We start from the raw sequence: 26,331 nt of genomic DNA, 5'->3' as shown, positions 1-26,331 counted from the left end.
GATAACTTCTTGGTACAGGTGCTAACGGAGCCAACTAGGAAAGGTGCCCTCCTAGACCTGTTGCTAGAAAACAGAGAGGGTCTGGTGGGAGATGTGGTGATTGGTGGCCGCCTCGGTCATAGCGACCATGAAGTGGTTGAGTTCAAAATTTATGGTGACAGAAGGAAAAGTGCCACCAAAACCTCATCCCTAGATATGGGGAAAGCGGACTTCAGGCTGCTCAGGGAACTAGTCAGTAAGGTCCCCTGGGAAACTGCTCTTGAAGGCCTCGATGTCCACCAGTGCTGGTCACTCTTTAAGCGATGCCTCCTAGAAGCACAAGATAAGGCAATTCCAAAATATCGCAAGTCAGGCAGGCGGGGCAGGAGGCCGGCGTGGCTGACCAGGAATGTTCTAATGGAGATTAGGCGGAAACAGAGAGTGTTTCGCTACTGGAAGGAGGGCCAGGCGTCATGGAAAGAATACAGGGATGCTGTTCGTGTTTGTAGGGAGAAAGTTCGAGTGGCCAAAGCACAGCTAGAGTTGAAGCTGGCTGTGTCTGTGAGAGAAAATAAAAAGGGTTTTTTTAGATATGTAAATGGAAAAAGGAGAACTAAAGAAAACATAGGGCCGCTCCTTGATAGGGAAGGTCTCCTCACAGACGATGACGTAGGCAAAGCAGAGACGCTTAACGCCTTCTTTGCCTCTGTCTTCAATGCCGATGATGGGCTTCGGGACCCAGGGTGCCCTGAGCTGGAGGACCGGGACGGTGGGGATGACAAACTCCCAACTGACCCTGAACGTGTGCGGGATTTGCTACTCCACCTGGATCCCTACAAGTCCATGGGTCCGGATGGGATTCATCCCCGGGTGCTGAAAGAGCTGGCGGATGTCATCGCGGAACCTCTATCAATTATTTTTCAACGATCCTGGGAATTTGGAGAGGTCCCTGTAGACTGGAAGCTGGCAAATGTTGTGCCAATTTTCAAGAAGGGTCAGAAAGAAGACCCTAGCAATTACAGGCCTGTCAGTCTCACGTCAGTGCCTGGTAAAATCATGGAGAAGTTGGTTCTCGGACTCATTGAGGCGCACCTGGGGGACAAAGCAGTCATTGGTCCCAGCCAGCATGGGTTTGTGAAGGGTAGGTCCTGCCTAACTAACCTGATTTCCTTTTATGATAAGATCACCCGTACGGTGGACCAAGGGAAACCAGCTGATGTGATTTTTTTGGACTTCAGCAAGGCTTTTGACACGGTTTCCCATAGGATCCTACTGGACAAAATGTCCACCATACAGCTAAATAAAAACATCATACGATGGGTGAGCAATTGGCTAACGGGCAGGGCCCAAAGGGTTATGGTAAATGGAGCTGCGTCAGGCTGGCGGGCGGTCACCAGTGGGGTCCCTCAAGGCTCCATTTTAGGACCGGTACTTTTCAATATTTTTATAAATGATCTGGATGTAGGAATAGAGGGTATTTTGAGCAAGTTTGCTGATGACACCAAACTTGGAGGAGTTGTGGACTCAAATGAGGGCGTAAAGGCCTTGCAGAGGGATCTGGACAGGTTGGAGAGCTGGGCGATCACCAACCGCATGAAGTTCAATAAGAGCAAGTGCCGGGTCCTGCACCTGGGACGGGGAAACCCTGGCTGCATGTACAGACTGGGCGATGAGACGCTGGAGAGCAGCCTAGAAGAGAGGGATCTGGGGGTCGTGATAGACAGCAAGTTGAATATGAGCCAGCAGTGTGCCCTGGCAGCCAGGAGGGCCAATCGTATCCTGGGGTGCATCAAGAACGGCATCGCTAGTAGGTCAAGGGAGGTGATTGTCCCGCTCTACTCTGCGCTGGTGCGGCCTCACCTCGAGTACTGTGTGCAGTTCTGGGCACCACAGTATAAAAAGGACATGAAACTGTTGGAAAGTGTCCAGAGGAGGGCTACGAAGATGGTGAAAGGCCTTGAGGGGAAGACGTACGAGGAACGGCTGAGGTCACTGGGCCTGTTCAGCCTGGAGAAGAGGAGGCTGAGGGGAGACCTCATCGCAGTCTACAACTTCCTCGTAAGGGGTTGTCAAGAGGCAGGAGACCTTTTCTCCATTAACACTAGTGACAGGACCCGCGGGAACGGGGTTAAGCTGAGGCAGGGGAAATTTAGGCTGGACGTCAGGAGGGGGTTCTTCACAGAGAGGGTGGTTGCACACTGGAACAGGCTCCCCAGGGAAGTGGTCACTGCACCGAGCCTGTCTGAATTTAAGAAGAGATTGGACTGTGAACTTAGGCACATGGTCTGAACTTTTGGGTAGACCCGTGCGGTGTCGAGAGTTGGACTTGATGATCCTTAAGGGTCCCTTCCAACTCAGGATATTCTATGATTCTATGATTCTATGATTATTCTCTAGCTACCTCCTGGCACAGAATGTGTTTCATTTCCCTGTTATAAGGCAAACTCGTTTCAGCCTTTTATTTTTGCAATAAGATTTAAATCAGTTAACCAAAGCAGCTAATTTAATAGAAGGAGAGAGCAATTCTTCCTAACAGCTTATCTGGGTTCCCAGTGTTATTTGCAGTATAAAGTGTAGCTATAAATAAATTAAAGCTCTTCTCAATGGAAAGTCATTCCTAAGGGGCAATATCTTTTGTTGCCATGAAATATGATCTATTTTACATCACTATTGTATAGTGATGTAAAAGCTGGAACAGGGAATGTATAATTAGGTCATATCAAGAATATTTGCAGTAGGATTGTGTTTCAGTCTAGGAACTTCTGGGATAGCTGCAGTTATTTATGTTACACAAGAGTATAAGTGGATTCCCATGTGTTTTCTAAAAGGAGATTCTCAAAAGAAGAAAAACATTAATCTTGGGTGAATTTACACTTCTTGTATATTTGGAACTGACTCTACTTCAAATGTACATTAAGTAGAGCTTAAAGCCTATGTTTAAAGCAATCCACAAGCAGTGCCCAACTGTTCACTCCCACTCAATCTTCCACAGGTGCAATTTTAACATTTATTCTACTGAGTCCAGTGCCAAGCATCTTGCTAGTGAATTGCACTGTCCTCTTCTTTCTCGATTCCCATTTTCATAAAAATCAGTCATCTGCCCTCATCTGAAAATCTCCTGTGATTTGGAAGCATCAGCAAATGATGCTGATGATAAAGTGGCGCTGTGAAGTAAATTGACTCAGTGGGAATGGTATACCCATTCCAGTAATGTGGTACCGGTACCTTTATTCCCTCTTCTCCTTGGTTATTGAGTTGGAATTCTTTCATGACTCTGTGAGAGTCATGATGGGGATATGGCTTTCTGGGTGTTTAGTTTTTGTTTGTTGATTTTCGTTTATTGTATTCCTGGTGATTTTGTTGTTGTTCCCATGCATATACATGTATTCACATATTGGAGGCCTTATGTTTCTGGGATTTCAAGGCCAGGGTGGAGCATAAAAGTATTATCACATTCCTGTCTGCAGCCAGATCACAATTGATTTGCCACAGAGCCCTTACATATAAAGGATTTGTGACTTCCATCTGGACAGTCATTAGGGTATTGCTGTCATCTGTACATTGGGCAGACAAGGCAGTTCCTTCTGTTCAGCCCTACCCACCCTCCACCACACACACGCAGGGTTTTTATTGGAATTGCACAGATTTTCCTGTATTTATTTATTTAATTTTATCAAGAAAGTAAACATTGCTCAGATAAAATCACTCCTTTACCTTTACCTCTTATCTTAAACTTTTCCTTAGCCTTCCAGTTATGATGAACTTTGAACTGGTAATCTGTGCTGTAAAAACAAAGACTGTATAGAGGAAGTGTTGCAGAACTTCAATGAGATAATTACATTAGGTGCAAACATCAGAGTTGCACCTGTTGGTTTAAAAATAATAATAATAATCAGGCCCCTTGTATCAGATTGATAGAGCTGATGTTGAATGACTCAGTACAGATGACACCCAGAATGCCATTTACTTGTGATTAAAGACTGATTTAGTCACTTTTTCTGCAGTCATAGTTGGTTTTAGCATTATGACAATAATAGAAGCAGACAATGCATGGATTAATAACATCAAACCTTTTTTTTTTTTCTTACCGAAGTTCTTAAGGGAAGCAAAGAGATAAACATCTGATCTTCTATTGCAGACAGTATACATAATTTACATTTTTCATTATAGGGCAGCATTTGTAAGTTTTAATATTTTAGTCCAGGGAAATTCATTTATTCATCTATTTATTTATTTATTTATTTATTTATTTATTTATTTATTTATTTATTTTTCCCAAGAGCGCATTCTCATTTCCAGTTTACAGTAGTTGAAAGTACATTGAAAGTATATCTTTATTTTGAGGATCCATTTCAGCTGTGTTTTCATTTTAAAATATGCATGCTCTGATATGCAAAAAATTTTTTAAGTATTATGAAAAGAAAGAAAGAGATTTAATGTATATAGTGAAATTTACTTATTTGTCTTCAGTTGAGGATTTCTCATTCTTGTTCCAACTTAACAAAAAACATACATATTCTTGCTGCTGAATGTTTTCAGTATAGAAGTAACCTTTCTTTGGGCACATATACAAAGTACAGTTTTAAAACAACTTTACAACTACAGAAAAATGTATTTGAATACTACCTATAAAATATAATTATAGTACTGATTAATTGTAAAACTATATTTTACAAAAGGGATCTATATGCTTTGAGAATTCAATAACGTGTAGTTTTATTCAGAAATCAAGCAACAAATCCCACAACCAATACAAAAAGCCAATGTTACGAATCCAAGTGTTTCATTAATAATTTTCCATTTACTTTTTTTTTTTTTTTAAGCAGAAAACAAAAGTTATTGTTTGTGACTTAAGTAGCAGAACTAATGTAAAATATTATAGATCATCACAATCTGTGTTATTGTGAAGGTAATTCAGATAGCTAAATCATATAGATATGTTGAAATATATTTTCATGGTATTTTTTGAGTTGCTTTTGGTTATGCTCGTGGTGTGTAACTACTAGACTGCTCATCTAATACAACTTTTACAAGTTGTGCATTTTTAAAACTCAAGCAATTACAACGTGTTAGATATGCTGCTTTTAGGATAAAAAAAAGTTGGATGACCAATGCTCAAAAGTACATACTTGGATCTCAACCTATGGTCTATCATTTTTTTATTCATGTAATTTATCTATTGCTACTCTGCATGTCAACTAATTTTGAAATATTTAATTTATGCATAACTCTGCTACGTTTGGACAGAGGTGTTTCCTGCTTGATGCAGCCAATCTGGGAAACTCAAGCAGATTCTAAGAGGGTGAAATATTCTAAAACATTACAGTCATTAATTTGCATACTAACTTCTGGGTTGATATTTTAGAATTTCTTCTAACTTAATCAGCTTTTGAAGACTCTCACTTAAACATCAAGGCCAGTGGATGGTGGCAAGTTAAATTAAAGACAAACTTTGGATGCCAGGTGGGCCCTCCATCAGGGTGCATTAGTTGACCTCGTATAGCTGCTGTGCTGCTCAGTGAAAGTACTCCTGAAAGTACTCCTTACAGTGTGCTCTAAGAAGATTCTGTGACTACTGGTATATTCATGTTCTTCTCAACATTATCTCTCCTTAATATAGAAATAAGAGTCACTGGATAAATTATGAGAAAGTATGTTGTTACCTGTCATTTGGTCATTTAAGCTCACCCATATTTTCCAGGGCCTTTACGAAATGGCCTTTTCGTAATGGCCATCTTTTTAATTTCATATTTAAATCTTGTAATAGTTCTGACTCTTTCAAACATCAAATCATACTTAAAGATCATTTTGTTCACTTAGACTCAAGGCATATCTGAATATTTGTTTTAAAATGTTCAGTTATATTTTAAGCAGATTATAATCTTCCAAATCTTGAAACCCAATAGGACTGCACAAAATATTTTTTCCTCAGTTCCTTCTTTAGAAGAAGACAAGCGGTGTGTGTAAAACAAACAAACCCAAGAACGTGGTCTGAATTGGTCTAAAAACTTTTATTGGAGCAATTCTTTATTCAGCAGTAGAAGGAAGTGAACTGTGTCATACTGATACATTCACTTTAATTTCAGTTAAATTTCAACTAAAGATAGTACCACCTATACTGGAATGATGAAATACAGTCCACATATATGGTGATTTAATGTTAATTTTTTCAATATAGTGATCATAAAGCAGTATATATAGAGAGATGCTTCATGTAACTTGTTGATATATTTTTCATGTGGAAAGCAGAACTGAGTCCTAGAAATAAAATGGGATAAAAGAAATCAGCTGGAATTTTAAACTGCTTTTAGAATGTTCTTGTGTACTGTGAAAAGGGCAGTGGTGTTTTGCCAGACATGGGTTAACTGGCAACAACAGAGAGGAAGCTCATGAAGGCAGAAAACATGGACACTTCACTAAAAGTTGAGCTTGCTATTGAGTGTACATATCACTTTGCCAGACATGAGATAAGCATTATTCTGATCCAGCATTACTCAGTATCATTCAAGTCCAGAATATCCAACACTTTCAATTGAAATATGCCTTTGTGCTTTATAACCATCAGTGAACTGCCCACTGCTGCCTTTGTAGAGCAAGTGGCTGTTCTCTGCAGCTGTCTGCAGGCAATTCTGACCCCTGCCCAGGGGTGGGCCTTTTCCCTGGTGGCCTCAGGGGTGTGAGTGAGGTAAGGGGTTTTCAAAGTTCAAGTTGCACTTCCTGAGTAGTCTGGAATAGTGGCTTGTGTCTGAGCTACTTTCCCTTCTTTTTTTTTTTTTTTTTTTTTTTTTTTTCCCCTGAAACTGACTGGAAAAATAATGTATATTTTTGGTCTTGCTTCTTCTTCTGGATTCTGAACAGAAAGGAAAAAAAATATTTCCCCCCTCGCCTCTTCATTCTTCTTTAACTCCTAACTCCTCTTTCCCCTTTTTCCTTGATTTCAACAGTCTTCACAAGTGTGCCTATTCCCAGCTCTTCAGGTAGGCATCATGCAGGCTGCCTGCAGCGCCCGGTGTGACCCTGGTGATAGGGCTGTGTTAACACATTGCAGCTTTCTGTGTTTTTTACTGCCAGCTTTTTCTCCTCTGGCTGCAATCAACCTGACATTTCTGGTGCATTAGCAGCAAGTCCATTGGCTTGTTGGTATATAGTAATTACCAATGTAGATACTTCTTTTAAGGCTGGCTCCTCAGAGGGCACTTAAGGCTGTGTCTGAAGACATTTCTTCTCCGTTTGCTTTTGGGACACATCTAAATACAAGGGCCAATTGTTTCTCAACTTTTTGTTCTGCAGTAATTTGTCACAAAGAAGCTGGTTACCATTTATGATTTATATGTGCATTTATCATGAATTTCTTGTCCTTTTTCCTCCCCTCAGTTCTATAACCTTTGGTAAGTTTTGTGGCTAATGAACAGGGCATGTGGAAAAAGGTCCCTCTTCTGGTCAGTCATTCCTAGAGTAAGCACAAGGGAAAGATATGTCTTGGCTGGAAATTCAGAAATGGAGTTTAATCTGTGGAACAAATACTGGTCAATTTATTTATTGCACCCCTTTTATTTCACTTCTGGTATCTAAAAGCTGACCTTGGCCCTCAATATCTTTAACCTGTCTCATGCCTTTAACTTGCAAAAACATCCCTGCCTACGTGAGTCCTTTATGCCCTTTAACTTCTCTGCCTAAAAAAAAAAAAAAATGGTCATTTCACCAAAAAGGGGGCCAGTTTGTCTTCTGCTTGGTGGGGTGGTACTAGGATATTCAGCATACATGGAGCTCAAATAAAAATAACCCTAGCACGTGATTCCTTTATTATGCAGTAAACCCAAGCCAATTAAATGCTTGGAACCTGAGGTTATTCAGGTGCTAATTAGAAGCCTCCCAGAGGACAACATTTGTATGCATTAGTGCAGGTGAAGTGGCTGTAACTTCAGCTCCTTATTGTTGCTATTAGTTTTGCCTGAGACAGTTTGAAATAATTAGATTAAAACCTAGTAGTTAAGCAAAACAAATGTATACCAACCAGCAAAGTTTAAAGTTATTGATGACAGAACAGCACATAGTAAAACTTGAATGGTCTTCATCACTTACTGAGCTAGTTTCATATATTTATGCTTTTATTACTAAATGGTTCAGGATAATACTTTTCTAAGAGGATATTTGTCAGCTAAAGCAGTAAGCTGAATTGGTTAGTTATTTTTGTTCCCTGATTCACTTTTTTTTTTCTTTTTTTTTTTTTCTTTTTTTTTTTCTCACAAAGTTCTGAGCTCTCCTTTAGAGCTAGTTACAATTGATAATTTATATCCTGCTATTGAGGTAAGTCATTTGTAAATATAGACTTCCAGTATTTAATGGTACTCAGATTTATGTATTACTCGAGTGGAGTATTAATTCTGCTATCTCCTTATTTTTGTAGACTAGTTTTTAAGGACATAAAAATGAATGCAACACAATTTCTGTTGTTAAATGTAGAGTAAATAGCATTTCTTAGTGGGAAGCTGTTCTTGAATTTTAAGGACTAGATGAATAAAAATACATCTTTTGCAAATTAAATTGTGAATTGAATCAAGATAGATACAAATTCAATTGATAATTAATTTCATCTATACAGCCGTATACCAATTTACACTGATGCCTTTGAATATTTGTATAATGATTGAAAATATACATACATTTCTTTAGGGTTGGATATGTTTTAAAACTTAAGGACATAGCTTCATATTATTCTCAAAAAGAATGTCTAATTTTTTGTTGTTGTTGTTTTGTTGGTGGTGTATTTTTATTTTCAAAAACTTGAAACTTTTATTGATATTCTCAAGCTAGGGCTTCTGCTACCTTTGTGAAGAATATTAGCTTAAGGGAAAATAAGATTATTTTTGACATAATTAAAATAATAAAAAAAGATTTTAAGAAAAAGAAGGAAGAAAAGATAAGGAGAAAAACATCATGTTGTCTTTCCTTTGTAAGGCAAAGTGGAAAGCACTGCAACACCTGCATGTTTATCAAATAATGCATCCAAGTTTGGCTCATTCTGTGGCTGTTTTGTGACTCTTGTGGCAATGGGAAAGTAAGTGGCAGATCACAGAGAATCACAGAAAATCACAGAACTGTAGGGGTTGGAAGGGACCTTGAAAGATCATCGGGTCCAATCCCCCTGCCAAAGCAGGTTCCTTAGACCAGGCTGTCCAGGTAGGTGTCCAGACAGGCCTTAAATATCTCCAGAGATGGGCTCATCCAACATAAATTCAGACAAAAGCTGTATGGTAGCATGCAAAAGCACTTCTGAAGATACCCAAGAATAAGCTGGTCATATCCCAAAGATAGTTCCAAGGCAAACCTCTTCACTTTTCTTCTCAGAAATTCTACATTTCTTTTTGTTATGTATCAGCCTATTTATTTATTGGGGTGGAGGGGTGTCTGCCTGACATGTCTTAATGTACATAGAAAGCTACTGGCAACACTTGTAATACCAACATACATGTATTTCTAAGTCCAACTCATCAATCATATTTCTTCATGAGATGCTATTTCTTTAAAAGGCTAGTTTTATTTCCATCTAGATAAATCCAGAGGGGGATCCCTGTCAAATTCAGGTCATTGTTTCCAAGAGCAGTCTGCAGCAGTTGGTAAAGTCCAAAGCTGTGATTCAAATGCTCTTTTTCCTTCACGTTCAAAATAACAAAGCAAGCTTGCTTGTCTTTCTCTGATCAGGCTGGGGATCTTTACTGGTTATTCTGCACCAGATTGTCATGTGGGATAGCTGTTTGTGTTGATTCTGCGTGGGGACTGAGTGAAATATTCAGCAGAACCCTGCAGTTCAGCGGAAAGGGGAGTTTTCTGCTGGAAACAAAATAGAAAGAAATCACAGGCAACAGGAGTACTGAGAAACCTCAATGTTCATGGAAATTCTACATACAAAGGAAAAATTGTGTTTAGCAATATGTTATACCCACTTGGCTAATGGACTAATTTGTATAAAATAAAGGTACCACCAACAAAAATGTTATTAAAAGTTAAATTGAGTGAGATCCTGAAGAACACATCTCTCTTACCATATTATTGTCTGCTCTCGGGTGTTCAGCTTCTCTACTGGTGTCTGACCAGGCAGAGACAACAGGGGTCTGACATTCCTGCTATTACCAACCCTCTCATGGGGACAGGAGAGAAGAACCACTGCTGTAAGTCGCAAGTCAGCCATTCCTGAGGAGGTCTGTTTTCCTCCCATTTTAGCTACTCATGTCCCAGTCTCTACAGCTCTGTGCGCTGAAGGACAGGAGCACCGAAGTGGGACCGTCTGTCAAGCCTGTTTCTTGCATTTGATCTCTTCCCTGCTCATATCACTGCAGGGTAAAGTAGCATATTGTCACTGTGCTCCACAGAAACATGCCAGATGCCAAAAAAGTGAATGTGTTTAAATCTGTCTGACCCACCAGCTGGGGAGCTTGCAAATGCCTTGTAAAGGTGTTGTCTTTGAGGAAAGAGTCTTGACTAGTTGGCAGCTGCATTCCAGCATTGTCAGCTTATACATATGTATAGAAAGTTCCAGATTCATACAGACTGACCTGAATTTGGTGCCTTATGTTTCCTGGTGGCTCTGAGTTTTTAGATGCCCCAAACCAGTCAGAGGATGGGTGAGGTGAAAGCAGTACTGTGCGTTTAATGCAGAATGAGTACTGCAAGTTCATGCTTAATATAGATGATCCTATTGCTGCTTACTGATCACAGGATAAGGTCAAAATACTTGTGTAGGTCTTTCCAAGTTTGAAGATGTTCTCTAAACTTACAGAATGGGAAGATATCAGAGATACAGACAAAATAATTGCCATTGGTTTATAGGGATGGGGATAAGGATATAGACTGCCTGCCTTTGTAAAGTGATCACACCACCTCTATACCAATCTGTCTGAATTTAGTGGAAAGATATGAAAACAAACCTCAAGGATGTGAAAACAGGTTTTCAGTACTTGTATGTATGTACACAGGAGCTCAGCAAAGAAACAGTTTGGGCTCCATTTGTGTAATACGCACGTTACTTACAGGCATGCAAGCACAGAGCTATTCAGGCTGTCTGCTCAGGCACTAGTTTGAGACTGAGCTCGGCTCACTGGAGGACTCTTTCCAGTGTCCTTTGCTGCCACTGAATAGATTGTGTTGATGCTGACACTCTTCAGTGCTGCTCAGTCGTCCTCCAAGAATAAATACGGGTTTGTTGGAAGAGAAAAATATACTGTAGTCAAATACAAATATGAAAGAACACATCATATTAAAGATGAATTAAGTATCACTTATGACTGATACTTCTTAATTTGAAATTTAATTAGTTTTTGTTTAAATCATTCTTATTATACATAAATTATTCTTATTAAACACTGACCTTCATATAGCTGATTCGGTTTATAAAGATTTAATGTTTAAGGTGGATTATATAGCTGATCACAGTTTGGAGCAGGATAAGAAATCTCGGTGTGTAGGTAAATTCTTCATATTTTATTTCCCGTAGTTCTACAATCTAGTTCTTCTGGATGCCTGTGTGGCTGTTTGTAATGCTTTCAAGTACACTCTGACCCAGCATGTATTTTATAGCATACAAGAAAATGAACAGAATTTTTAAAAAGCAGGAAAGCCAGTGCATAACAGTGTATTACTAAGATAGTATTTTATTTGTGAAGGCCTTGATTTTTGGAACTAGATACGTCAGTACATAACTTTCTATCCTGTTGATTCCTTTTTTTTTTTTTTTTTTTTTTTTTTTTTTTTTTGTAACAATGCTTTAATTTGGAATTATTTTAGAAGGCTCCTTCTTGACGTGCATTCTTCTTGGTCTACCTAAACAGCTTTACCTTGAGACAGTTATTGGCAGCAGTACAAATTACCTGGCTCATGTAATGATCCATTAGAAAAAGAATATGAGAAACCAGAGCAAATTAGCAATAAAAAATGCTGAAGCTATATATCACTGGCAACAATTTAGGACTAATATCTCTGCCTGAAGCAAATTCTGGTGATTCACTGGTAATTTGCTAGAAGCCTTTTAACTTGATTCTCATTTGTAAAGTTAATGGTAGGTTATTTTGCATTGAGATGGAAAGACCTGAAATCTTAGTTATTATTTAAGACTATTGATTTCTCCAAATTGAAATTTACCCATATATTAAAGATCTTCCTGTCATAAATGATAAAGGCAATAGCAGGAATGTTGTTTCCACATATTTTAAAATACTGTTTTGGTATGCATGACATTTTTGCTTGACATGAGGTTAGTGTCTGCTGGTTGGCACACACAAGAAGGCACTGCTCTCAGTTTAGGGCAGCTGCCTTTATGACAAACATCAGAACCAGCGTTGCAATACTAGATTCAATTCTGATTCAAAGGGTTGATGATATTTCTGCAGTCAGTGCGAGGAAAGTAGGCAGTTGCCTAGAGTGGGCAGCTGTAGGAGGCAGCAAAATGGATCCTGTGGGCCAACACCACACAGCCAGGTTTTCTAGTTTCACTGCTGCTGTTGATAAGGAGGAAGAAGGCTGTAGCTGGGGGAGGCTTTCTTGGTACAGCCGCTGTCCCTCCTGCTCTTCATGGCGCACCACAGAAACCCAGAACTCCAGGGCTGCTTTACGGCTCATTATGCCCAGATGGGGTTTTCTTCTTCCTTCAGAAAGAGAAGGAAAATTTGGCAGCAGCAACATAGTCCCAGCCTTGTGCTTCAGCCTATACTGATAAAGAGCCTTGATCTGTCTCTGTGCTGATGATGCTCAGTATCTTTGTGGAGGACACAGAGTGATGCTAGCATCGGTATAACTCAGCATCATTTTGCACAGGGAGAACAGGAGGTCAGAGGCTTTTCCTCAGCTCTGGTGGGCATGATACAACTTAGAAGTAAAATACTGTACTGCTTGGGAGGGGAGTGCAGGTCCTGCTGGATCTTCATGCAACTCTTCAAGCCATATCGCTAAGACCAGGGCACATAGATTTTGACATAACTGTGAATAATTATTTTATGGAAAGTCAAACGTAACAGTTTTTACATCAATATGTTAAATCTTTACTATTGATCGAATAAGATTGTGTTGAAAAGAATGTAGCAGGGATATCTCTTTCAGTTTCATTTTAGGTAGGAATTTATGACTGCGTACTGATTTTTAGCACACTGTGAGATCTGTACTACTGTCAGGATGCTGAATGTACTTCTTTACAAAGGTTACCAAAATGAAATAACATAAACTGTTGGGGAGAAAAATGTAGAGCTCTTTTTTCAAAGGTCAAATCTACTATGCCAAATGCTTTGTTTAATTCTGCCCATTACTCACATAATAAAAGCAGTCATAGTTGATTGCAGTGTAGTAGCATAACGAAGCTTATCTGTGCTAAAAAAGAAGTCTCGTGATACTTAACGTTAAAAAAATAATAATAATAAATAAATCTCCATGGCATTTGTCCTTTTCATTTGCTGATTGATTTGCCCATGCAACTCATAACATGTTAGGCATATACATCCTTTAGAGGTCATGAAAATAACCGTTCACTGTGTGTATGTTTTTCTTAAATAGTGCTAAAGGCAAACTGGGAATTTAATGAAATTCCTACTGAAATTCACTCTGAATACTTTTTCCACAGGAAGTCATCAAACCCAGTTCTCTGTGTGCTGTGCAATTCACCTAGAAATACCTCAGTGAACTGAAGCATTCATGTGGGAGAAAAGAAACCTTTTCATAATAAGGCATGTTTGAGGAAATATTTTGGGCTCCATTCCTGGCTATGCTGCTGTAAACTCAAAATAATTCTTAACAGATTTTTTCCTCTTCTTCCACTATGATAACTGACAGCAGAGTTTCTGTCGCTGTTTTCAAGTCAAGCTGCTGGAAAGGTGCCAAGTCCTATGAGTTATGCATGTACTGTCGATTTCCATATTTTGATTCTTGCTAGTAGAGAATTAATATGCAGATGTATTTGTTAATATGCATTATGTTAATACCCTGGAGGAAATCTTGGCTTCCGTGAGGGCAGGACTGTACTCTTAAATGCAGGATGACATGTAAGGAGAACATTTGTCTGCCCTTGTTTAAAATGTTTCATTTCTAATAGCTATGTTTTGATAATGCTTGAATTTCAGCCCTTCATTGTCAACAGTATGCGTGTAGAAGTCTGTACAACAAAACACATCGGTATTCAGACCTTATCTATTTTAGGATGAGGAAAATGTTTTTCAGTGTTAACAGATCCTGAGATACTGTCATCTTAGTTGTTTTGAGAAATGAACTGCTAAGTGCTAAAGCTGAACAGACTATTAGGAACATATATTAGGAATAATATTGGAACAATAGTAGGAACAGAGCATTAAATTCTACTTTCAGTGTCTTGAAGGATGCTGTGTATACTCTTGACTCTTCAACTCCTATAATTTATTTAGGTTGTGGTCTATATGGCACATTGTGACAGACATTTCACCAAACAAAGAAAAATTGGAGTGATGTCTTTCTTGATTTTATTTTTCTTAAAGGGAAGAGATATACGTATTTTAGAGAACAATTACGTCTTAAGTCTGCTTAAATGCTCATTTTATAATGGAAAAATAGAGTAATGAAGCATTTAAAATGCAGCAAAGACTGCAACAATTTCTTCATTACTACTAATTTTCCAATTGCAAAAAGCGGGGATCTATTTTTCATGGAAGCCTCAGATGGAAGGCTTTCTTCTTACCAGAAAGCTTTGTGGTGTAGTCTCTTCAGATTTCTCTTTAAGCAGCCCATGATTTAAAAACTTCAGTGGGTGGATAATATCATCTCTTTTTTTGTTTGTTTGGTTTGGTTTGTTTAGATAGGAAACTTAGTAGATTTGTAGCCAATTTAAATGTGCAGGTTTCTGAGATGGTGCTGTTAGTGTCTATTTTTTCCTTTAACTAAGTGTTACTAAGTGTTACACTACCAGATGCTGTTTCTATAACAAAAATATCATTTTCCCCCTAGATATCTAAGCTCAATGTCAAGAAAATTTACCAAATCTGTAAAAAAAAAAAAAAAAAAAAAAAAAAAAAGTAAAATCCCAGAAATCAATTTATAATAAATTACCTTCTTTTGTTGTAATGCTTTCCCCACTGGAAGCGGCTTTTCAGGCATTACAGATGGTAGCAGCAGCAAAACAGTGATTATAAGGATCTGGTCTGAGACTCAGGAGATCTCAGTTTTAATTCTGTTCATCATCTGTTTGCCCATAGGCAAGTCACTTTGCTTCCAGTTATGTCACCTGATACCTCTGGGTCTGATTGTGATATAGATAAGGTGGTAATGAGTTGTGGTAATAACTTCTGCAATGATTTAACAGCAATAAAGAAATACAGTTTAACCATCAGCTCCTTCATCCATTGTGCATGGTAAAGGTCCTGTTACAATTGTATGCTTAAATCACTAAATTTTGCTGCTAATATGAATTAAGAGCATTGTACTTCTAAATTGGTAGAAGATCCAAACACTTAGCACTTTTTTTTTTTTTCTTCTGCTTCTTTGTTTGTTGGTACTTCAGATTTTGTAGCAGCACATAAGCTTGCAGAGTTGCAGCTGGCCCCATTCCAGCATCCTGAAAGATTTATTTCTGCTTTTGGAGGGTCTGTATTCCTAGGCAGAAGATTTCAGCAGATGTCACTTAAATAAATCTGCCTGCAATAAAAGTGCATTTAGTTTGTCTCCTTCTTGAATAAACTTTTTTGTGAAATGGTAGGGTATGATGACTGGTGAGGTAAATACATGAACAGAAAGTTGAAAGTTGTAAATAGGTTCATTCTTTCTCTCTCTTTCTTTCTCTTTCTTTCATTTTTCAAGTGTTCTAGCAATTAAATGGTGTTCGTGAAATAATTTATTTCCTTGGGAATCAAATTAAGATTGCAGCAGCATGTGTTTGTGCCATGGTAAATGAAGAAAACTGTAGTTAATGATTTTTATCAATATTTGATGACCTTGCTCTTTAATCTGTAATTGGTGATCCACAAAGCACTGAATAAAGCCATTCCCATAAGTAAATATTTTGATAAATCCAAAAGGCAATGGGCTACACGTAATGAAAATAAATATTACTTGAAAATATAACCATTGCCAGTACTTCTCGGAGTATTAGTAGTGTTTGTTTTTGTGTGAGATTTATAATAATACAAAGACATTCAAACGAAACTGAAGTATTTGGTCCAGGAAAAGGTTATTTTCCATGTTGAAGTGCTTCTTGAGAGGAAGGCAAAAGCAAAATTTTGTTCTAGAATATAATTATATGATTAAGGAATTAAAGTGCTATAATGCTATTGCAGTAATATGATATAAACTGGGTAGTGTTCTCAGTATAAACATTTGCGTGTTGCAAGTGGTAGCTGATCACACAGCCCTTTAGTCTTCAAAATTATGCGTGCATGTACATAATAAGAAATTACCAAAACCACACCACCAAAATTAAATCACTGCATGTCATGCTGAACTCAGAAAAACTGATGAGTGCAGTCCAGAGACTGACCTTTTATCAGCAGTAGAGCTGTGTTGTTGAGGCTAGAGCTCTGCAGTCAAGGCTTTCGTTGTTGCCTCTCCCTGTTTTGATGAGTGGGTGAACAAAATATTTGCTTGTTCTAAAGCTTTCAATAAAGTAGTTTTGAATTTCTGGTTTGCAGATATATTTTAGTAATAATAGTTGTTTTTTTGTTTTTGTTTTTTGTTTTTTTAAAGAAAACAAACACTTTTACACAATTCGTTATTTACAGAGGAGTTTGGGCCTCTTTTGGCTTCTTGACTTTGTATGCTACATCCTTGTCTCTATTGCTTACTGAGGAAATAGTGGTTTCCTCATTAGTTTTGGTTTTCAGTCTTGCATTATTCATTTTGAATCCCAAAACAGGCAAAACTTCATTAGGCATTCAGATCCACACAGATATTGTAAGAACATCCACTGGTGATGGGTGTCATTGGCAGCTTTCATAAGCTACCATTAATTATGCACATAACTAAAAAGCACCATGACTGGGAATCATCATTTCTAATAAAAACACTGACTTCTTCTTCTAGCTTGGGCTATAAATCACTCATGTCAGCAAGATATGCTTTTTTATTTATTTTTTTTTTTTTGGTGTGTGTTATAGAATGCCGTTGCTTGGAATGTGCTGGTGTGGTGAAGGGAAGAGGAGGAAACTGTCTCACTTTGTCTTTCTGTCAGAACCTCTTGGTCTACAGTGAGATGCCAGGGTGGGTTGTATGCCTGCAGGCTAGCTACAGCAGCAAATGCTGAGACTGAGTGTAAGGAACAAAACAAAGAGACTAGATTATGAATATTCAGCAGTTCATTTCATTTCTTTCAGTGTTGTAACTACTTTTCCTTTTTTCCCTGACCTATCCATTTAAAAAGGTCTTGTGCTGCTTCCCAGTGTCCTACTGCATATACAGCATCTTTCTCCATATAGTTTTAGGAGAAAAGGTGCAACAATAAAGTAGACAGTAGATTCAATGCAGTTACTACACTTCACCTTCTCAAAGTAAAAGCTTTACTTAAGGGAGAGTTATATTTTTATTAATGAAAGCTGTTGCATCCTTTTTCTGCTCTTAGGTCTGTGGGACAGAAAGAAGCTTTCTTTTTTTTTTTGGCACAGAAGCTTTTCCAAGAGAAAAGGCTCCATTGGTGTTCTCTAAGGGTGAGCAGGTTAATTACCTGTTCATTGAGAGCCTCATCTCATGAGACATTTTTATTCAGCAAAACTTTTCCCTTGGCTCTTTTGCTTCTGCACTTTGTAATGTAATTTTATTTCATAAGGTGACCACATTGAATTAATCAGTTGTAGAGGAAACTTTGACAATCTATAGTGAAAAACAATCCAGATTTTCTCCAAAACTTTCTGTATGTTTCTTATGTATTATTTGTTTTCTTGCTTTTGTATGAATTGTTAGATTGTGCATACAGAAAAGTTGTTAAATTATTTCTTTCTAATCTTACTAAACAATAGGAATACTAAAAATCATCTTTATGTATTGTTTACTAAGCCTTTAGAAAAATGTTTCAAAAATGCTGACTGTTGCATAGCAATTGGTGTGCAAGGTGACATAGATGCTGTTCACAAACATTGTACAGACCTCTCAGCTAAATGCACCCTAGGTGGCATTGGAAACTTTCTGGGTTACCTTCTTGAAATAAAACACCCCAGCCCCTGTATTGTTGAGGATTTGATCCTCTTCACCACTCATTAACTCAAATAATTAAATTAGCAAATGAAAATCATTTGGCAGCTGAGGGAATGGGATCTAGAAGACTGTGAGCTGTCCCAGGCTCTGCTGGTTGAATTTGTGGTGCCTAAATCTCCTTTTAATTCTACTGGCTAGGTCAAATAAAATATTTTTTTTTCAACCAAAATTGTATTTAATCTAGCTTCTTTAAAATATTTTCTTTAAGACAGGCCAAGTTGATATAAACACTTAATTGTTTCAGCAACCAAGTTGAAAACTTGCTCCCTTAGTTTGCTATTCTTGCTTCCTACTTCTCACTGCTGGCCAGGTCACTTCTACTTTTTTTTTTTTTTTGTTGGCCTATCTCTTGTAGTCTGCTGGGCCACTTGGGCATGCCTCAGCTCTGGAATTAATGAAAGGAGTAAGCCAGGTATAGGGAATGCATCAAGATTACATTGCCTACTCGGAAATGGTTATCAGTACAACAATGAGCTTGAGATTAGTAAGATTTCCTGCAGGATCAGCTGTTACTTTTTTTTTTTTTTTTTTTTTTTTTTTTTTTTACAGACTTTCTAATTGTTTTCCTGAGATCCTGAAGAAATGCTTACTACTATTGCAAGATATTCTCAGATATTCCGTAGACCTTCTGTATGTAGACTTTCTACATACAAAACAGAGAGGTATGTTGGTCCCCATGCAAAGAGTGACAAATGATGGTGAACTGTTCAGATGTTTTACATCTGAAGCCATGTGTCCCCATTTGTGCGGTGCAGCACCTCCAACGCAAAGATTTGTAGGTTGTATATTGGCTTCATATGCTGTTAAAATCTAGTCATCTGAGATTTGCTGGTCAGATTCTGAAATAGCTTCTGGTTAACATTGAGATTGCAGGCCTCATGGTTTATAATTTTTGATGTTTCTTGTTTTCCTTTTGTACTTCCCTTTTGAGAGTGTTTGCTGCCTGTTTAGGTATGTCAGAGTGAAGACAAAAAGTAATAGGTGAAACTTGTGGGATTTTTTAAAACAACCTCTTTGTGATAAATGGCAAATATGCTTTGTGTGGCAAAATTAGGAGTATGGAAAAAGTAAATTAAAACTTCTCTAAGTTTATTATCTAAGAATCAGAGTTAACAAGTCATTTTACTTGCCCCCTTTTCAAGGCTGGAAGTTTCAATTTATCATCTGAAACCTTTTACTGAAATGATTTTATAAGATTTCCAGATCCTCTGTGCAGTATTTTCTGATATAATCTATGTTTAGAGAAGTCATCTATTTGAACAGCACTCACTAAGTGTGAAGATAACTGATCAGGTCTACAGTTTTGGCCTAGCTTCCAGGAAGGTTAGCACAGTTATTTTAAAACATGTATGCCTTGAATTACAGCACTTTTGAAGCTGTGAACACACCTTAACTGACTTTGATCCAGATGTTTGAATGTATAGTGCAATGAGCAGTTCACTCCACAGACATTCAATATTCTGCATGACAACCAGTGCTGAGGGGCCTAAGAATATTTCCTATTTAAACATCAGGCCCTTGAACAAAATTGAAACAATTTTAATTATTAAAAAAATAGAGAGAGAGAACTTTGAGTTTATAAGCCTTAGGGTGGCTTAATTAAAACTGAGGAGAAATTCCAATTATCAAAATTTAGGGCAGCAGGAAAATAAATGATAGGTAAGAAATTTGAAGCAATAAGAAGACAAGAACTAGCTTTAAGTCACATGGCAATTGTAGAGTAAAACTTATCTTGTGTGCTGGCTAAAGTTATTAACTGACTTGAATCTCTCTAAAGCATCAAGGTCTTAACCTAAAATAAGCCATTTAATATATAGTTACTTCTACAATAAAGTGATTTTACATTGTTAGCTATCATGTTAATGGAAATAAACTACTGAAAATTTATCGTAAACTCTTATGCCTACAGTCTTTAGAGTGGTAGATTAAGGTGCTTTTAGATTACAAACAAAACCTCAATTTAAATTTAGGATATTTGCACTCACCAGTGTAAATGTGGTTTCTATTGGTGTGTAGTATATCTGACAAGTGGGACCTGCTTCTGTGAGAATTATTGCAACTCTTGTCCTCACAGTCCATCTGCTCAGGAAGATCACTTATGTTTCCTCAGCACTGAGAATCAAAGAGTTTTTTATTGCTATTGGCTGTTTTTGTGAATAATTGCTTTCTATGCTAGATGCCTTATGTCTGATTTCTCAGAGACTGGTTGGGATTTGCTCTTGTTATTTCTTCTAATGTATATCTATTTTTACAAGGTTGTTGTTATTTTATTTATTTATTTTTAAATTTGAAGGAGATTTATAGACCAGGAATTGAAGTGTTTTATTTATTCCTAGCAAAAAGCCAGCAGAAAAGATGGCAATAGAATATTTACCTAAACTCACCATTAGTAATACCTCATTTCTAAACTGGGAAAAAGGCTTTCTTTCCTGCTATGGGCATTTTTTTGAGACTTTATTAAGGATAGAGTTTATGGTCTAGATTTTCTTGTTTGTCATATGTATTCACTGGTAACCCGATGGTTTTTGATTACCCCAAGGCATTCTGGCTTATTTAGGCAAGTGCACAGCTGTGTATTTTCTTAGGGATTACTATTTGAGTCCTTTTCTGAGCATTACTTAAATTATAAAGTATAAATTTAGAGGAGGCAGGCTTATGTATTTTTCATAAGGGATGTGTGATGGTTGGTACGTACCGGGAGTTTCAGAGGAAGTAATCTACTGCACAGTAGCAGGCTGGTTGTCTGAATCATCCCTGTACATTCAGTTCTGATTCAGGTACCATACTTTTTGGTACTTTCATAGTACCATACTTTAAATGCTCAATATTCACAATCTTCAAATAGGAAGTATTTGTATACCGTGAGGACTCTTTTGGAGAAAAAAAAAAAAAAAAAATTAAAATGCATTTTGCAAGTGTTTTCATTTGCATGGATTTACCTGGCTGCATTTGGACTGGCAAATACTTCAGTTCTGGCATGTGTAAGTTATTCAAAAGGGCTTTGTACCTCACTTTATATGCTTTCTGTTGTGGTGTCTAAAAAGTAATTTATCCAAAACGCACATGTGGCCAAGCTCAAAATGAATATCTATCCTGTTGATGAATTTGCATAAAGCTATAACCAACATGTTCCTCAAAACACTTGAAGTGGAGCCTCTCTGTTGGCTTCAGGAAGTCTGCCTCTTTGTTTGTTGCTCTAACAATGACAAAGTGAATTATACATTATAATTTTAAATTCTATAACAAAAAATGAATATTGCAGAAGTGTAGTAACATTACTGAAGGTTTTGTTTTGTTTTGTTTTGTTTTTGCCTTTGTAACAAAAGATCCTTTCCCTTTCAAAAGCTTTAATTAAAGAGAAACCATCTCCAAATACTATTGCTATTTTCAGAGATGTAAAGTGAGCAGTAAGCATTTAATAACAAAGACTTAATTCTTTGTTAAAACTAACAACAAATGTTAATACACTGGATAACAACAACAACAAAAATAAAGATTTATATGTTGATGCTAAGAGAGAAGATATCGTTACCTCAGTTAAGCAGACACTTAGCTTTACCTTGCACTGACTGCAGTGTTTATAAATACCTTATAAATAAGGTACAGTGCCCTACTGTGCAGGTATCAATACTGCCAGATCTTGTACGGAAGTGACAATATCCCATTTTTCAGCTGATGGAAGAACTTTAATGGCAAGCTATACTTCTCAGTCTGGGGATTTTCAGATATGCTGGTGCTGGAACTTGATGGAGACTGATGCTTGAGCATGGTGCAAGAGTTTGGATGGGCAAAATAGTGCAGCACTGGAGGGAGCAGTGCTTGCTCCTGGCCACCAGCACTGACATAGCTATGCTGCCATCCTCTGGTGTTGTGCTACGGTGAGTATCTCTGACAGGAGAGCTGGTACAAATAGACCACACCGAGGCACCTCCAGGCAAAGATGACCTCTTTTTCCCCTCACTCTAATTCAGGAAATGCTCAGCCTTTGCATCTCCAGTGGTACTTCAGTGACCTGGCTTGTGAATAAATTCAGTGACATGCCCTGCCAGCTATGTACATAACAACAAAAACTATATTTATTTAAATAGCTCACTTCATATCTTCAAAATTTGTCAAATTTTGTTTTCCATCTTTTTGGTCTTAATCTCATCCTTTGTTGGGATGGAATAAAGGAACCCTGCTCGAATCATTTCATTTAGCAATAGAGGAAAAAAAACATCTGAAAAGAATACTGTTTTTCTTAAAGATAATCATTTGTGTCTTGCATAAACCTTTTAATGTGCTAGTTTGCTTAATCATGTAAAAGTGAGACACAGCTGTTGAGCTTTTGTTTTGTGCTGGTGCCTTGCCTGTTGAATTGCTCTGAACACCTTCACTTTGATGACAAGATATGTTATATAGCTATCTGTGCATTTGTGCACACAGAAACCTCAAGAAGGGAACAATTACATCTTGATATGATATATAATTAGACAAGTTATATATGCATTTCAGAGTATTTTCAAAGTTTTTTGCTTAGTAGCCCATCCTTGTTCTCCTTTTTTTATCAGCCATAATTTAAAATACATTTCTGTCTTGCACAGGGTATATTAAATAATGCTGTGTTGTTTAAAAATACATTAAAATGCATTAAATTTTAATGTTAACAAATATATCAATTTTTACTTCACAAACTCTCAGGCTGGTCTTGTGTCCTATTAGAGGCCAGAGAAAGAGCAGATGTCCCCATGTTAGGTAACTATTACTGTCTTTTCCAGTGAAGCAAATTAAACTAGGCTTCTGTATCATGGGAAATAATTGCACTTTTTTTGTTCCTTAAAGTAGGCTGTTTCTTTCTTTTTGGTCTTAAAAATGCAGTCTTCATGTATTCTGTCTGATAAGAAGCTACTTGTTATCAAGAAACTAAGAATTAATATTTTCTTAGAATTAAGAATTAATATTTTCTTAGTTTCTCACTTTTTTTCTTTGGTAGTTTTCCTGCCTCGATGTGGCTGAATATAGCAAAGTGTCCAATTAAATAATCTCAACCTACATTTTATGAAAGATTACTTTATAATAATATATTTTCAATATGGTTTGTTTAAAAGAGTCTTTGAATATTTCCACCTCTGAATTCTTCTAGCTCTCCAATGATACATGGAGAAGAGAAATGTACTAAGTCCTTAATTCTTTTCCTCTTTAGGCTTTACAAGTCATGTCAGAGATGCACCATGCTGTCTTCAGCTAATAATTTTAATTCATTCAATGCGAGTTAAGTACCTACAATCTCAAAGAGTGCCTCTTTGAGAGTATTAACTTTAATTTCTTTGAATGTTTCTGTTATTTCTTAAAATGATAACACTTTCCACTTTCCCTCTACCAAAAGCTCAGAGTATAGATTATTGGTGAATACTCTGTTACTATTTGCTTGGTCAGAACTTGACTGGATATCTTTACAGGTTTCTGTACACAATCATATTGCAAATAATTGTAACAACTACATTAAGTTATTATTTCTTTTCCCCGCTGTTTAGCATGTACACTTTTTATTCTTTATAAAAGAAAACAAATAGTCTTTTTTAGTCTAATGCCAGGAAAAAAAAAAAAATCACTATTAGACTACTCTTTTCCTCTTTTAATGCAGTTTGATAAGCTATATCTTTATTTAAAATCTGTTTTTCCTTTTATCCAAAAAAAGTCACAAGACAAAAGCCAAGAATCATTTTAAGCATGCAGACCTGACGAATTCTGGCATTCTGAAGAGCATAAGTACAAAGTAGAATATAAACAACCTTTAAGATATACAGTAACTCTGCCCCTTAATCTAAAATTGTTTTCCAACTCTGGAACTCTCATTGCAAACCATGTAGCAATCCTCCTGCTCATCAGCAGGGGCAGAGAACGTTCAGTACAAAATGTTCACCAGATCAGAGTGGCAGAGATGAGATTTAGACTCCAAGCTCCTGAGGTTTTCCAAATATAGCAGCCCTGGGTCTGCCATATGGTTTTCACCAGGGAGGTGCACCAAGGAAATGCAATCTTTTAGAAGAAATAGAGATACAAGTTACCAGTTATAATTAAATAGCCTGTGGAACTTCTAATGAAACTGTACTCATTAGTGATACAGAAAACCGAGGTAATTAAACCCTTTTACTATTCTGGTAGCTAGACAACTGATTATGGTGTTCTGTTTTTTTTTTTTTTGTTGTTGTTGTTTTGTTTTGTTTGTTTGATAAGCTATATCTTTATTTAAAAACTGTATCACACAGGGAATAGGAGAGCAGAACCATCCAATCATTCACAAACCAGTTTAGCATTAGATAAAGTTATAGAGACTAATAATATGAATGCTTTTTGATCCTCTTAAAATATGGAAAACCTGAAGACCATGACATTCCATAGGATTTAGGAGGATGGCAGTCTTCTGTGAACATCTGTTTTCCCCATGTTCAGCTGGTTCCATGGAGATCCCAAAGCTGCCTTTGCAGGACTGTCATATGCTGTTTGTGACCAAAAGCCTTGGGGCAACTGGTAAGGATGCTCCTAAGGGGGGTAGAGATGGGTGCAAGATGTGCTGGCTAGCAGCAGACCCAGGCTGGTGAATAGTAAGGTTGCAGACATGGGTAATGTGGTTAGGATGTGGGAATATAGCACAACACATCATTTGTACAATAAGTTTGTTGCCATCAGGACCTCATTCTCCTTTTGTCCACAGGCAATTCCTCCCTGTGCAGCCCAGGGTGTCTTGTATGATGGTATGACTGTAGGCATTAGGCAACTGCAGACTGCACTTCACTCTGTTGCAATACAGATGTCTTTGATCCTATTACGTGTTATTCAAATGCTAGCTGTAACCCCCCAGGGCTGCTTCACTCATCTCTGTGCTAAGAGCCAGATTTGTAAGATTTCAGAATTGATAGATCATTTTCTTTTATGTTACATTAAAAGGGCTGTAAGGAACACCTAGTGATAATGTATTGAAAAAACAATTAACAGTGAGGTTAATGACAGTGATGCATTTGAGCTGTGACTCAACCTAGTAAAATAATTGGTACCTTCAGAATTGCATAGAGTCTTTTTGTCTTTTTTTTTTTTTGTCTTTTTTTTTTTTTCCTCCACAATGGAATTGAATATAACTGTTTTCTTGCAGTCTTGTGGGTTCATAGTTTTTCTTCACTTTTTATAATGATTTTGCCATTTTGAAGGTTTTATATGTGAATTCCTCACTCACAAACTCTCCCAACACTCTCAGTGCTGGGCATGGTAGGAACAACAGACCATAGCAATGTTTTAGGGGGGTTTCAGGAGGCTGTCTGCATTTCCTCTTGCTACGTGTATACTAAGCATCACAACAGAAGGTGCAATAGTATTAAAGCCTACTTTTACAGATATTTCAACATCATCTGAATGCTGTATTCATCAGGTCATTTGCTGATAAAACAGGGAAAATCTGTCTCCACTTTGGTGGCTAAGAGTGGTGGCAGAGTGTTCCATGAAACTAACACTCAGAATCAGGCTTTTTCTGTCACCCAAAGTCATATTTGTTGCCATAACTGTGAATATTCTTGGTAATCATTCCTGTTGTCTATCTCTTATACTCTTTCTTCAAAATGAAAATTGTGCTCCTAGGCTGTAAATCTGTTCAGATGAATTTGTTTAGTGAGAGATTTGTGTTATTTTTGAGAAATAATATGATTAGTATCTGATTTCTGGTATGATGTGATTTGGGTTCTGTTCTGGTGGAGAAGACTCTAAAAGCAAAGACAACTGGCATTCAGTAATAAGCTGTATGATATACGAAGATATTATCATTCTCTCATACTTAAAAAGGTGCAGGAAATTGATTTTCCAAGCAAAGATGCATTTAAGTTGTAACACGCTTCCATGTGGTGAATGTACTAAATTCACCAAAGCATAACTATTCATTTAAAGAATGTTCCATTTTCAGTGTGTTTGAGTGTATCTGTGAGTTATTTTGACATTCGTAGTCATGTGCTCAATAGATAAGAGATGCATTGTTGGTGATAGGTTTATTGCAACTTTGCAAGAATTAATTTCTCCTTCCTTACCTTCAACTTCTCAAGCATATAGTCAGTGTTTCTCAAGATGTTTTGCATTAGATCACATAACTAAATTCATCAACATGTATTTTTTCTCAGATATGAGAGAGAGGCTAGGGACTGAAGCACA

This window comes from Aythya marila (assembly GCF_965140915.1).
Source record: "Aythya marila genome assembly, chromosome: 9".
In the NCBI taxonomy this organism is placed as follows: Eukaryota; Metazoa; Chordata; class Aves; order Anseriformes; family Anatidae; genus Aythya; species Aythya marila.
This window is presented reverse-complemented; position numbering follows the sequence as displayed.